The sequence below is a fragment of the Schistocerca cancellata genome, chromosome 9 (genome assembly GCF_023864275.1).
Source record: "Schistocerca cancellata isolate TAMUIC-IGC-003103 chromosome 9, iqSchCanc2.1, whole genome shotgun sequence".
In the NCBI taxonomy this organism is placed as follows: Eukaryota; Metazoa; Arthropoda; class Insecta; order Orthoptera; family Acrididae; genus Schistocerca; species Schistocerca cancellata.
The window spans coordinates 186,211,260-186,226,524 of record NC_064634.1 but is presented as its reverse complement, the minus strand read 5'-3'; the positions used below and the strand labels follow the sequence as shown (position 1 = coordinate 186,226,524).

Here is a 15,265-nt window from a genome sequence, read left to right as displayed (position 1 = left end):
TGAACAGCTTCTCTTACATTAGGGCTGCGACATCTGCATATGGTATATTTCTCGTTTGGGTCCCAATTTGCGAATAATCTAATGGTCGTTTCGTTCACTCATCGTGCTGTTAGATTCGTATATTTTTAGATTACCTTACATCTGTAATGTTAATTACATTGTGCAACAGAATAATATGGTAAAACTGACGTTATGATTCACTTTACACACATTTCAAAGTTTTCACTACGCACATGACGAAGTTTGTATTCAATGTTCATATGGTGTGTGAATATTTGTAGTTCTCCCTAAATGTTCATTTTATGGCGTTGAAAATGAGAACGTTGGAACGTGTGAAAAGTTTCACTAAATGTTTTTATTGTGATACCTCTGCAATAGTAACAATATCAGACGCAGGGGATTAATGATCATCAAGGAATATGTGGACGTGATAGCTACCAACAGATAGTATCGCTGTTAGGGAGAAATTTATATTAAAAAAGGAAAACAATACGTCCTACGTCTGCTGTGGATAATAATGTATTATATTTAACTTGTTGTTTCAACGTATGAAGATTGGTCAACGTCCGGTATATAGGTCTATGAGCGCTGACATCGTTGGCTTGCGTAAAGCTGTGAATGATGTTTTGTGTGTGTGTGTGTGTGTGTGTGTGTGTGTGTGTGTGTGTGTGTGTGCGTGCGCGTGTGTGCATGTACGCGCTTACGTGCAGGTGTAACTGCGTGCTTTATTTCCTATTTTATGAAAAGTTGCCTCTTGCTAAGCAGTAACTACTCTTGTAAATTATACCTGGCTAAAAGGTTGTCAGTATTAAAGATTGCAGGAGATACATCATCTGTAATTCCAAATCCACCTAAATGATGTGAAACGATGAACACCACACAAACAGATGTTGCAGGGCGAATGTGAAAGAAGATGTTTGCTACCTAAAGGTGAGAGGGAAAAATTTTAATTGTACAGCAGAAAAGTACTTAGGTTGAAAAAAGTAACTAGAAGCAATGTTCTTCATTTCCAGCGATCAGGCGCAGAACAGACTTAGACGAGTGTCAGATAGTGGTTATATACAGTTCCCTCTTTCTTGATTTAGATGAAAAACGTATACACACGGTGAAACAGAATTCCGCCATCAAAATTCCAGAGATTTTGGAGGGATACGTTCTGAGTATGCGGACACGTGATGTCCTCTGCCACATTACACAATGATGAAGGAATTACGATATATTCTGTTTGCTACCACAATTACTTTTCTTACGACAAAATATCTTCGCAACAGCAATTGGGCCTTTAGTATGTAATCATCGGAGCGTACAACACTAAACAATTAGTAATGCCACAACAGATGCAAAATTACTGTGATGTGGTTGCCGTCACTGCGAGAGTAGCTCAGCATAGTGACGTTGGGTCGCCTTTCCATAGCATTCGTTGAACCCATGCATAAGATGCATATCGGATGATTCCCCACCAGTGAGCCTATTCTTACTGCTGTTATCACCGTTAATGTACAACTAACAATGCCAGAGGAACAAACCCGAGGCAGAACCGAGAAGTTCTGTATGCAAGCATTAAAGTGATGAATAAAGTCGGACTTGCGCTAGTAAACGGAACAAGTTTGTTTTCAAAAAAGACTCATTCTCACACTTCGACGTCACTCTACTGCGAGCCACAGACAATTTCTTTATCTGCTGTCCGGAAGAACAATGTAACTGTACCACGTATGTCGAGCGTATGCTGACTACAAACGAGTACACGACTAAGAAGTTTGGTCACTTGTAAACGGATTTCTGGTAGGTAAGTTCTCCATCACACCTCTCGATGAGAGCCAGCGCGTCGCATTCTTCATCAATGACTGTTATCAGGGATCGATAACCTACATTCTCACTTCTGATACTATGCTATTAAAATGGCAGAAAATAATAACTGGGTATGTCGCAGCGCGTAACCGACTGTGTTCACGTATGACGAATGCCGTAGATAAACTTCACACAAATCAATAAATAATATCTGTTAAGGACATCTTTACATGATCACTCTACAATTCACAGCAAAGAGTTTGGCAGAGGCTTCGTAAGACCACTTTTAAACTATTTATCGACCGTTGCACTTTCGAATATCAGGTGGGAAAAATGAACACTTATATCTTTCCGGGCGACCTCTTATTATATTACGATGGACATTCCTATTTATGTAGTCGGGAGTCAACACAATAATTCGATATTCGACGGAGAGAGTAGGTGACTAAAATTTCGTGAAAAGATCTCGCTGCAACGGCTGTGTAACTCGGTAGTCACGACTATTTTTGTTAAACCATTAGAGTGGATGCATTATAGACACAAATACAAGACTGAGAGTAGAGAATTAATAAGAAGAAGGAGTATGTTTCAATTGTGAGTACCCAAGAATCGGGTCTTATAGTAATTTACTGATCTCTTTATATCAGAAACTAAACTGCATGCACTAGTTTTGAGTATTGTCTCTTAAACCTCTATATAGTTCTCTGAAGTAAAAACTGTACGCGAGGATTCTTTTGAATGTACACTGTGCAGGTGTTTTACGGTTTCATAGAAGAAAAGGTGCTGGTCTCTAGGTGCGTTAAAAACAAGGCAGTCGGTCGAACCTTTACGGAGATTGTGTGACGCTGTCAGAGGAGTAGAAATCCGGACTGCTTTCGAGGGTGCCAGCAGCGTGCACACACCACTCGCGCTTAGCGCAACATTTCTGCAGCGACGAAACCGCTCAGCCAGCACAGGTGGCCGCAACTCCACACGCAGTCCCACAGTGGCGGACCGACCCCGCTGTCAAACTTCTAGAAATTCTCGTATCGATGCATGCCTCCTGGATTTTTTTTTCTAGATGTCCTCGGGCAGATGACGTCCTTTACGGGCAGTGAGGGCGACCAATGAGAGACGGGGAAGAAGTCGGGGCTAGTGCGGCTGTACTCCAATGGGAGGACGCCACGTGGCAGCAGATGGGGCGTTCCTCACGGCGCTGTGCGTGGCCCTTCGCAAGTCGGGGTCGTAATTACAAGGCGGGCCGCCGCTGCCGGTACAGTCGCCGTCCAACTTGTCGCTCCTCCGCTCCGCTAGCCTGCAGCCTACGACACGCGAGGCTTGCGGTCTCCATTTTCATTTTTGACGCACTGTACTGGAGCACTAACGTCAGTGCCTTCAGCAATAGGTCAGAAACTCAGTACTAGCATAGGGAACGAGTTACGAAAACCCTAAGAGCGAGTAGGTCCGAAAAAAAGCTTTTATTGTTTTTCTTTCGCCTCCCCGTTCATCTACACTATACACACACTTTTGCAGGTCACAGCACGGTGCTTGTACCACTGCGTGTCATACTCTTTCCTGTTCCACTCGCTAATGGAGTGAGCGATAAAGCACTGTGTCTATGCACCAATACTAGTTCTCATTTCTCTTCTTGTTTTCACGGTCCTTACACTAGACGTGTGTTAGCAGTACTTGAAGGATTCTGCAGTCTGTCGCAAATTTCGGTTCTCTAATCTTTCTCATTCACGGAATGTGAATTCACGAAGTATTTCCGTAATAAGCGCTTGTTGATCGAGAGTAGCGGTGACAAGTCTAGCATTCCGCTCTGAATTGCTTTGATGTTTCCTGTAATTCGACCTGGTGGGGATCCCGAACACTTACTCAAATTGGGCGCTCAAAAATGGGTAGCCCAAGTGTTTAATGCGCTGTCTCCTCCCTACAGACAAGCCATACATTCTTTGAGTTTCCATATAACCTCGTGTTGATCTTTGACTTATACTACTACTGAATTTACGTTCTCGTTGCATTTCATGTCTTTTGCAACTTTAATCTAGATATTTAATAGACGTCAAGCAGCACGCCACTAATACTGTATTCGAATGTTACAAGATAGTTTTTCCTTCTCGTCTGCATTATCCTGCATTTTCTCACATTAGAGCAAACTGCCATTCATCAACACAAATTGAAATTCCGTCCAAGTCATACTGTATTCACCCACAGTCACTCAAAACTTGCACTTTACTATACAGTACAGCATCACCACAAAAAAGTTGCGGATTGGTGATCGCCCTACACACCAGATAGTTTGAGTGTACGGGAAACAAGAGCAGTCCAGTCATACTTCCCTGGGCACTGTCAGATATATTGTTATCTCCGATGAGCCGGCCGGAGTAGCCGAGTGGTTCTAAGCGCTACAGTCTGAAACCGCGAGAACGCTACGGTCGCAGGTTCGAATCCTGACTCGGGTATGGATGTGTGTGATGTCCTTAGATTAGTTTAAGTAGTTCTAAGTTTTAGGGGACTGATGACTTCAGAAGTTAAGTCCCATAGTGCTCAGAGCCATTTGAGACTTCTCCGATGAATATTCGACGAACGTACACAAGTTTGACAAATTTAGAACCGGCAACACCCGAAGGACATCCGCTCAAATATCTGCCGTAAATATTCTGTCCATAATGGACGTTTTTGTCGAGGGCTACGACCGATTACGTACTAAACAATAAATCATCGATTTACAACTTAAGTCTGTTAAATACCTGCGCATAATAAATGAATAACTCTCAGGATGTAAAAGCGTGTTAATTTACCTGGTGATAATGTCATGATCAAGGAAACACGATCTGATATTCAAAACTGAAGGGGCTCGATCAATACATGGATCAACTTTTTGTATATTACATATGCTAAATGTTGCAGCAAATGTACCAAGTTAACCAGGTTTGAAGATTGTGCAAATTTCCTGTGCTCCAAGTGAAGTCAACATAACGAAGGAAAAACGTGTATCGCAGGATTACGAAATAAGTAAGCAAGGACGGAAGGTGAAAGCCCCTTCAAACGAAATAAGCTTAGAATTCAGCATCCCATCCACATCGAGGTCATTAAAGAAGGAGCAATACAACGGACTGTACAAATACTGGCGGTCTACATCTACATCTACATCCATACTCCGCAAGCCACCTGACGGTGTGTGGCGGAGGGTACCTAGCGTACCTCTATCGGTTCTCCCTTCTATTCCAGTGATAGTGTTATAATTTAAGATACCATTCCATCATCCGCATCAATTCATTTGGGGAAACGATGGGAAACTTAAATCATATTGGCCAGCCTCTTTCTCGGTGTCTTTATCATTACCCCTTCTCGCGCTATAAACACACTGGTATAGGTAAGAGGGAATGATAACAAGTCGGCATTACGTAGAGCATTGATGATCGTCATGTCAACTTGGAGCTGGGTATGACTTTCATGGAAGTTATTCCCTGACGTCTTAACATACGTCTGTCATCCTGTCCCTTCTTCTTGTTAGGTTTTCCATACGTTCTAAATATTCATATAAATGGCTACTCTACAGTTGCCACACAAATGCCTGGTAGAGGATTCTTCAAACCACCTTTTCTACTGTTCGACTCTCTAACAGTGCGTGGGAGAAATGAACTCTTAATGCTTTCTGTGCGTTCTCTGGTTTATCTTATTTTATTACGATGATAGTGTCTTGCTGTATAGGCTGGCGACTCTGAAATATTTTCGCATTCAGAGAAGGAAGCTGGTGGACATTTCGTAAGAAGATGCTGCCGCAACTAAAAACGCCTTTGTTTTAGCGATTACCACCCCAATTCGCTTATCAAATCCGTGCCACTCTCTGCGCTGTTTGCTGGTTATAGTAAACCAGCTACCCTGCTATGTACGATGCCGATGTCCTTCGCCAATCCTACCTGGTAAGGATCCCACACCGCACAGCAATGTTTTAAGGGAGAAAAAGCGTGATTTAGACAGTCTCCTTAGAAGACCTATTGTATCTTCTAAGTGTTCTGCCAACAAAACGCATTCTTTGGCTTGTCTTTCCAAGAACACTATCGTATGTGATCGTTCCAATTTAAGTTGCTAGTAATTGTAATTCCTGTGTATTTAGGTGAATTGATGGCCTTTATATTTGCTTTATTTATCGTATAACCCAAATTTAACGGATTAGTTTTCTTATTCATGTCCGTGAACTCATGGTTTTCCTTATTGAGAGACAATTGCGACTTTTCGCACTGTACAAAGACCGTGTCTAAGTAATTTCGTAATTCGTTTTGATAAAAAAAAATGGTTCAAATCGCTCTGAGCGCTATAGGACTTAACATCTGAGGTCATCAGTCCCCTAGACCTTAGAACTACTTAAATCTAACCAACCTAAGGACATCACACACATCCATGCCCGAGGCAGGATTCAAACCTGCGACCGTAGCGGTCGCGCGGCTCCAGACTGAAGCGCCTAGAATCGCTCGGCCAAAACGGCCGGCTCGTTTTGATCATCTGATAACTTTACAAGATGGTAAATGACAGCATAATGTGTAGAAAGTCAAAGTACGCAGCTCAGATTGTCTTCTAAATCGCTTATGTAGATCAGGAACAGCTGAAGGCCTGTAACACTTCCACGGAGAACGTCAGATATTAATTCTGTTTCACTCGACGACTTTCCGACAGTTGCTTTCTAACAGGAAAGCTGAAGCGAGATTCCATAGACACGTAAACTTTATTAGAAGTCTCTTGTGAGGAGCGGCATAAAAAGCCTTCTGGAACTCCAGAAGTATGGAATCAATTTGAACACTCATTACTTCATGTTAATACAGAGATGGCGGTGTTTTGCCAGAACGATATTTTCTGAACCCGTGGTGAATCAGTAGACCGTTGCCTCAGAGGTAATGCATAGTGTTCGAACACAGTATATGTTCTAAAATTCTACTGCAAATCGATGGAAAAGATATGTGTTAAATCCAGCCTAGTCCTCAAATATGGGGTGTCTAGGACACCTGAATTCTCGGATCGCTAGACAACATAAAAAAAAGTATTAAAGAGTTTTATTACACAATAAAAAAATACAATACCTAACTTTGTGTTACGTGGATATGTTGCAAGCAAAGGGCGACAGAACAAGTAAGAAATCTATTCAGTGTTAACAATTCCCAAGTTTGTGTTACAAGCAAGTAACTGGAGTTGACGCTTCTATCCTAGTTGCTAATCTAGAAGCTGCTGCAGAACTTGCTAATCTAGAAGCTTCTCTTCGACTGGCCGTAACCAGTCGGGAGCGGCGCTTGTGTCCTCTTGACCCAGGGGCCGCTGCTGTAGCGTTGTCGTCCTGGAGGGAGGTCCGGTCAATGTATGATTGGCTAGCCTCATCTCACAGCCTTCCCTGCTCTGTTGTTCCCGACTGGCGTGCCGGCGCTTGACTTAACGCCGGAACAATATGGGTCAGTAATTTATTGGAGCACTCCTATTTTCTTTGTTCAGTATTGGTGTGACCTGTGTAAATGTATAGCTCTTTGGTACGGATCTTTCGTCAAGTGAACCGTTGAATGTGACTGTTAAATATGGTCCCATTGTGTTAGCGTAGTTTGAAAGGAACCTAAGTGCTGTACAGTTTGGACAGGAAAAGTTGCCGTTATTAAGTGATTTAAGCTGCATCGCTGCACCGAGCAGAAGCAGATCAGTTTTATTCAGGATTCCGGTACAACACATTATTCCCCACTCTTTTGTTTACAAAAAACCAATAATCGCCATTCAATGCGACGGCTTTACTCCATCTTACTGAGGGGGGCAGTGGGGGATCCTCATGGGACCACTCTACTGTTCGATGTCGAAGCCAACGTCTTGCCGCATCAATAAGCTACCCATCAGCCACGTACTACTTTCCATGGAGTGCATCCTTCATTTTGCCCGACAGATGGAAGTTGGAAGGTGCGAGATCCAGGCAGTAGGGTGGATGAGGAAGAACGGTCCAAAGAAATTTTGTGAGCTCCTTTTGGGTGAGCAGAGTTGTATGAAACTTTGCCTTGTCATAGAGAAGGAGAAGTTCATAAGTTCATTTGCATTTCTGTGACAACGAACATGCTGAAGTCCTTTCTTCAATTTTCAATTTCCTGGCGGAGGGGGGGGGGGGGGGGGTACTACAATACACTTCCGAGTTGATCGTTGCACCCTGGTGGAGAATAAACCCTTGAGAGCCCCAGAACACCGTCGCCATGACTTTTCAGGCTGAGGGAGTGGCTTTGAACGTTTTCTTCGGAGGAGAGACGTTGTGGTGCCACTCCATGGAATGCCGTTTTGATTCCGGTTAGTTGCGAATATGTTCGACGAAATTGTAAAGATCGCGCAAGCAACGCCGCACACATGGTCCTTCGCTACTTTTTATGGTCTTCTGTTAGTGCTGAGGAAACCCCTCCACCTGAGGAAACTTAATGAAACTATAGGGCTGAAGCGAGAATATTTCACGACATCCCACAAAAAATTCCCCATTTTTAACAGTAACTGGCCGAGAAAAAAATGTGTTTTATCACTTATTGAACGCCCATCGTATTTCTAAGTAACTCATTTAGGCAGCTGTTCTTGATTCAAACTTGGAATATTTACTTCGTCTCCTTTGGTGAAGCAATGTGGTAAATCTCAAGCTTTAGTCGCCCTGTCACCGGTAATGATACCATGTTCTTTTCTTCGGCGATTCTGCGAAGAGCCTCTTTATTTTTAATCTTATCAGTCCATTTCATTTTCCATATCCTTCTTCAGTATCACAACGCAAACCCAGTGACTAATGTGTCTTTCCGTTTCTCTCACTGCTCATGGTTCACTAAGATACGATGACTGGCTGAAAACGACTTACAAATTCATAGCGCCATCCATCGGTAATGCTGGAATTCAATGTGGTGTCGTCCCGCCCTTAGCATTGATGACAGCTTCCACTCTCGCAGGCATACGTTCAATGAGGTGCTGGAAGGCTTCTTGGGGAATGGCAGACCATTCTTCACGGAGTGCTCCACTGAGGAGTGGTATCGATGTCGGTCGGTGAGGCCTGGCACGAAGTCGGTGTTCCAAAACACCCCAAAGGTGTTCTATAGGATTCAGGTCAGGACTCTGTGCAGGCAGGGGTGTCATTGTCGTGTAACCACTCCGACACAGGCCGTGCACTATGAACAGGTGCTCGATCGTGTTGAAAGATGCACTCGCCATCACCGAACTGCTCTTGAACAGTGGGAAGCAAGAAGGTGCTTAAAACATCAATGTAGGTCTGTGATCACACAATAACACCCGCCTCCGAATTTTACTGTCGAACTACACACGCTGGCAGACGACGTTCACCAGGCATTCGCCATATCCACATCCTGCCATCGGATCGCCACATTGTGTGCCGTGATTCGTTACTCCACACAACGCTTTTCCACTGTTCAGTCGTCCAGTGCTTACACTCCTTACACCAAGCGAGGCGTCGTTTGGTATTCACTGGCGTGTTGTGTGGCTTATGAGCTTCCGCTCGACTACGAAATCCAAATTTTCTCACCTCCAGCGAAACTGTCATAGTACTTGCAGTGAATACTGATGCAGTTTGGAATTCCTGTGTGATAGATGTCTCCCTATTACACATTATGACCCTCTTCAACTGTCTGCGGTCTCTGTCAGTCAACAGACGAGGTCGGCTTATACGCTTTTGTGCTGTATGTGTCACTTCACGTTTCCACTTCACTATCACATCAGAAACGGTGGACCTAGGGATGTTTAGGAGTGTGGAGGTCTCGCGCACAGGCGTATGACACAGTTGACGCCCGGTCACCTGATCACGTTCGGAGTCCGAGTTCAGCGGAGCGCCCCATTCTGATTTCTCACGATATCTAATGACTACTGAGGTCGCTGATGTGGAGTACATGGCAGTAGGTGGCAGCACAATGCTCCTAGTATGAAAAACGTATGCTTTTGTGGGTGTCCGGATGTTTTTGATCACATAGATCAGTTGCAGAACAGGGAATCAGTGATCATAAGGCCGTTGCAGCATCCCTGAATATGGAAGTTAATAGGAATATAAAAAAAGGGAGGAAGGTTTATCTGTTTAGCAAGAGTAATAGAAGGCAGATTTCAGACTACCTAACAGATCAAAACGAAAATTTCTGTTCCGACGCTGACAATGTTGAGTGTTTATGGAAAAAGTTCAAGGCAATCGTAAAATGCGTTTTAGACAGGTACGTGCCGAGTAAAACTGTGAGGGACGGGAAAAACCCACCTTGGTACAACAACAAAGTTAGGAAACTACTGCGAAAGCAAAGAGAGCTTCACTCCATGTTTAAACGCAGCCAAAACCTCTCAGACAAACAGAAGCTAAACGATGTCAAAGTTAGCGTAAGGAGGGCTATGCGTGAAGCGTTCAGTGAATTCGAAAGTAAAATACTAGGTACCGACTTGACAGAAAATCCTAGGAAGTTCTGATCTTACGTTAAATCAGTAAGTGGCTCGAAACAGCATGTCCAGACACTCCGGGATGATGATGGCATTGAAACAGAGGATGACAAGCGTAAAGCTGAAATACTAAACACCTTTTTCCAAAGCTGTTTCACAGAGGAAGACCGCACTGCTGTTCCTTCTCTAAATCCTCGCACAAACGAAAAAATGGCTGACATCGAAATAAGTGTCCAAGGAATAGAAAAGCAACTGGAATCACTCAACAGAGGAAAGTCCACTGGACCTGACGGGATACCGATTCAATTCTACACAGAGTACGCGAAGGAACTTGTCCCCCTTCTAACAGCCGTGTACCGCAAGTCCCTAGAGGAACGGAAGATTCCAAATGATTGGAAAAGAGCACAGGTAGTCCCAGTCTTCAAGAAGGGTCGTCGAGCAGATGCGCAAAACTATAGACGTCGATCTGTTGTAGAATTTTAGAACATGTTTTTTGCTCGAGTATCATGTCGTTTTTGGAAACTCAGAATCTACTATGTAGGAATCAACATGGATTCCGGAAACAGCGATCGTGTGAGACCCAACTCGCTTTATTTGTTCATGAGACCCAGAAATATTAGATACAGGCTCCCAGGTAGATGCTATTTTTCTTGACTTCCGGAAGGCGTTCGATACACTTCCGCACTGTCGCCTGATAAACAAAGTAAGAGCCTACGGAATATGAGACCAGCTGTGTGGCTGGATTGAAGAGTTTTTAGCAAACAGAACACAGCATGTTGTTATCAACGGAGAGACGTCTACAGACGTTAAAGTAACCTCTGGCGTGCCACAGGGGAGTGTTATGGGACCCTTGCTTGTCACAATATATATAAATGACCTAGTAGATAATGTCGCAAGTTCCATGCGGCTTTTCGCGGATGATGCTGTAGTATACAGACAAGTTGCAGCATTAGAAAATTGTAGCGAAATGCAGGAAGATCTGCAACGGATAGGCACTTGGTGCAGGGAGTGGCAACTGACCCTTAACATAGACAAATGTAATGTATTGCGAATACATAGAAAGAAGGATCCTTTCTTGTATGATTATATGATAGCGGAACAAACACTGGTAGCAGTTACTTCTGTAAAATATCTGGGAGTATGCGTGCGGAACGATTTGAAGTGGAATGATCATATAAAATTAATTGTTGGTAAGGCGGGTACCAGGTTGAGATTCATTGGGAGAGTCCTTAGAAAATGTAGTCCATCAACAAAGGAGGTGGCTTACAAAACATTCGTTCGACCTATACTTGAGTATTGCTCATCAGTGTGGTCCGTACCAGATCGGGTTGACGGAGGAGATAGAGAAGATCCAAAGAAGAGCGGCGCGTTTCGTCACACGGTTATTTGGTAACCGTGATAGCATTACGGAGATGTTTAACAAACTCAAGTGGCAGACTCTGCAAGAGAGGCGCTCTGCATCGCGGTGTAGCTTGCTCGCCAGGTTTCGAGAGAGTGCGTTTCTGGATGAGGTATCGAATATATTGCTTCCCCCTACTTATACCTCCCGAGGAGATCACGAATGTAAAATTAGAGAGATTAGAGCGCGCACAGAGGATTTCAGACAGTCGTTCTTCCCGCGAACCATACGCGACTGGAACAGAAAAGCTAGGTAATGACAGAGGCACGTTAAGTGCCCTCCGCCACACACCGCTGGGTGGCTTGCGGAGTATAAATGTAGATGTAGATGTAGATAGTGTATATTCTCAAAAATTTTTTACTCAAATCGTGGCCTATTTGTGATACTATTAGACATTTTATTATCAGGAATGTCCTATTTGCTTGTTCTAGTCTGCTTTTAATGTTCTCCTTGCTCCGTACGTCATGGGTTATTTTGCTGACTAGCTAGCAAAACGTGACTTCGTGATGACTAATTCTTATGTTAAGTTTCTCGCTGTTCCCGTTTTCACTAATTATCATTACTTTAGCCTTTCTTCGATTTTCTCTCAGTCCATATGTTATGCGACTAGACTGTTCCTTCCATTCAACAGGTCGTTAATTCTTCTTCGCTTTCGTTAAAACCGCGCGGGGTTGCCGCGCTTTCTGAGGCGCCTTGCCACTGTTTGCGCGGCTGCCCCGTCAGAGATTCGAGTCGTTCGTCGGACATGAGTGTGTGTGTTGTCCTCAGCGTAAGTTAGTTTAAGCTACAAGTAGTGTGTAAAACTAGGGCCGATGACCTCAGTAGTATGATCTCATAGGAACTTACCACAAATTTTCCAAATTTTACTTTCATTAAAAGTAGCAATGTCATCAGCGTGTCTTATAATTGACACCCTTTCACTCTGAATTTTACACCCACGGTTGAACCTTACTTTTATTTCTACACTGCTTCTTCGACATAGAGACTGAGCTGTAGGAATGAAAGATTGATCCTCTGTGTTACACTTCGTTCTTGGTCTGCCAATCTTATCGTTTCCTCTTGGTTCTGTAATACTGTATATTACTTGTACTTCTCTATGTTTTTGAGAACTTCCGAACGTTTTCCTCCATTTCATAATGTCGAACGCCGGCCACTGTGGCCGAGCGGCTCTAGGCGCTTCAGTCTGGAACTGCACTGCTGCTACAGTCGCAGGTTCTAATCCTGCCTCGGGCATGGGTGTCTGTGACGTCCTTAGGTTAGTTAGGTTTAAGTAGTTTTAAGTCTAGGGGACTGATAACCTCAGATGTTAAGTACCATAGTTCTTAGAGCCCTTTGAACCATTTGAACCACAATGTCGAACACTTTCTCCAGATCACCAAATCCTATGAACGTGTGTTGACCCCTTAAGTCTTACTTCCATTATCAAAAACAAGCTCGAACTTTCTTCCTGGTGCCGTTACCTGGCCTAAAGCCAAACTGATCGTCATTTACCGGGTTCTCAGTTTTTTACATTCTTCTGTATATTATTCTTATCAGCAACTTGGATGCAAGAGCTGTTAAGCTAACTGGGCGAAGGATCTCGCACTTAACTCACCTTGATATTTGAGGAATTGTGTGGATGACATATTTCCAAAAGTCTGGTGGTGTGTTTCCAGGCTCATAGATTTTACACCCCTACTTTACAAAATCAAATATATATTTTGTGCAAAAACACAATTCGAAAAAATTGTGAAACATATATAAACAATTGCAAATATCTTTAGGAATTTTTTGAAATAGCAAACTCATATTCTTCACCTTTCATAATCTTGAAACCAGCGAAATAGAACAAAATGTCAGTCTATATGATCTCCCAAATCTTCTTGGCGTACTTGATGAATGATGTGCTTTCGAGCGTTCAACCGAACTGTTGATCCTATTTTATGCGCAGTGTTTCGATGACCAAGGCATCAGCCTTCTTCAAGCGCTGAGAGCTGTGTTCTGATACTTGCTCACGGTGTCTGATGAAGACCGTTGGGTCGGTCGTCGAAATATTGTACATAAAAAGGCATCAGAAACTCTGCTGAACGTTCGTGAGCACATTACTAATGTTAATTTTTTACCACATATTGACAGTCGTTGGACCTCCAACGGGATGTGGAAGAAAGGGGTGTTATGTTGCCTCGTCGCACGTACTACCATCAACTGATGGTCACAAGCAGCGACATTTATTACGTTTGTTAAGTCTTTCAGCGATATGTTTATTTATTTGAACACTACGTTTGAGAGTGATGTTCCCACGGCAAGAAGTACTCCACCACCGTTGAATCCAGACACAGTGTTCCGTGGTATGTTATTCCACCTTCCGTCTACGATCGTATAAGAATATACCAAACAACATTACTTTGGATTTTATTAATGCTCACTGTATAGGTAAGTGTTTGTTTAACAATAAAGTATTTGGAGATGCCACCTTGCCCAAAACACTGTTCACTGTTCTTCCATCACCAGTGGAGCTGAAGGGGCAACGGCAATAAAACGTAACTGGGGTAAAAGTTAAAAAGTATAAATTGCTTCATGCTCAAGGAGACATAGTCAAAGAACTTAACAAAAGTGTGGCTAGTGTATATGCGATACCATTCGAAGAAACACGATTTGCTTGTATAACACTAGTCAACATTTTACTTTACTTTTTCTTTCTGACTTGGACTTGTTGCTTTTGCTCTAATATGCATCAATATTAATGACACAATAATTCTTATATGCTTTGGCAGTCGGAACATAGATTTATCATGTTTCCCTACCAAATTCACACAGAAGTTTGTTGTGGACGGCCGCGTGGAGTGGCCGCGCGGTTAGAGGCGTCATGTCACTGATTTCGCGGTCTCTTCCGCCGGAGGTTCGAGTCCTCCGTCGGGCATGGCTGTGTGTGTTGTTCTTAGCATAAGTTAGTTCAAGTAGTGTGTGAGTCTAGGGACCGGTGACCTCAGCAGTTTGGTACCTTAGGAATTCACACACATTTGTTGTGGACGACTAATGAAAGGTACCTGCTGTCTAAGAGACCCGACGCCATTCCTGTGGAAAAGACACATTCCACCGCCGAAAATAAAAGAGTTTTTATAAATCCAATTGAAACAAATGGGCACGTTTGCAATTGTTTGCCCTTTTATCTGAAAAGTGATGACTTTTTCGCTAACATGAAGTACGAATGGAAGGGTACAACAAATTACTACTCTATTCTTGGTAGGGGACAGTGACTGTTTCGAGTAATTCACAAAACCAGTCATTTTCATTAAAATTCCGCTTTTTCTTTGGAACTATGCGAAAAAATTTTAAATCAAAAGATATTGCAGCTTTAAAAAAATTCGACATACAAGTGTATGTACTTACAGTACTCGACTAAAAGTGGGATACACAGAACAGAAGAAAGAAAACGATACGATAAAAGGCAATTGGGAGATATAAAATGCCACTATGGCTTTAAGAGTAAAGAAGGTACACAGTTTCAGCATTTTTTTTTTTTTTGTATTTCAACTGATTTTCTGGAAGAAATCCCCAAATTTCACCTCCCATTACATTCTCCGTGTATTATCCGTGATTTTCTGGTGGAAACTTACTCCTTGTTCCTCCGAGAAGCCCTTGAAGCGCTCAAGATGAGAATGCACCTTCACTTATCAGAAAGTCTGTCCAAACCTTGCCCTTGTCTTT

The 15,265-nt window shown here is 43.0% G+C and overlaps 1 protein-coding gene across 1 annotated transcript in view; it reads right to left on the bottom strand.

Moving 5' to 3' along the window:
- LOC126100723 (odorant receptor coreceptor) overlaps nucleotides 1-2,787 on the bottom strand; it is a 338,496-nt gene extending 335,709 nt beyond the window's left edge. Inside the window, exon 1 of the mRNA XM_049911343.1 lies at nucleotides 2,613-2,787. The gene's annotated coding sequence lies outside the window, so the exon portion shown is untranslated. The remainder of the gene's footprint in view (nucleotides 1-2,612) is intronic.
- Between the last annotated feature and the right edge of the window lie 12,478 nt (nucleotides 2,788-15,265).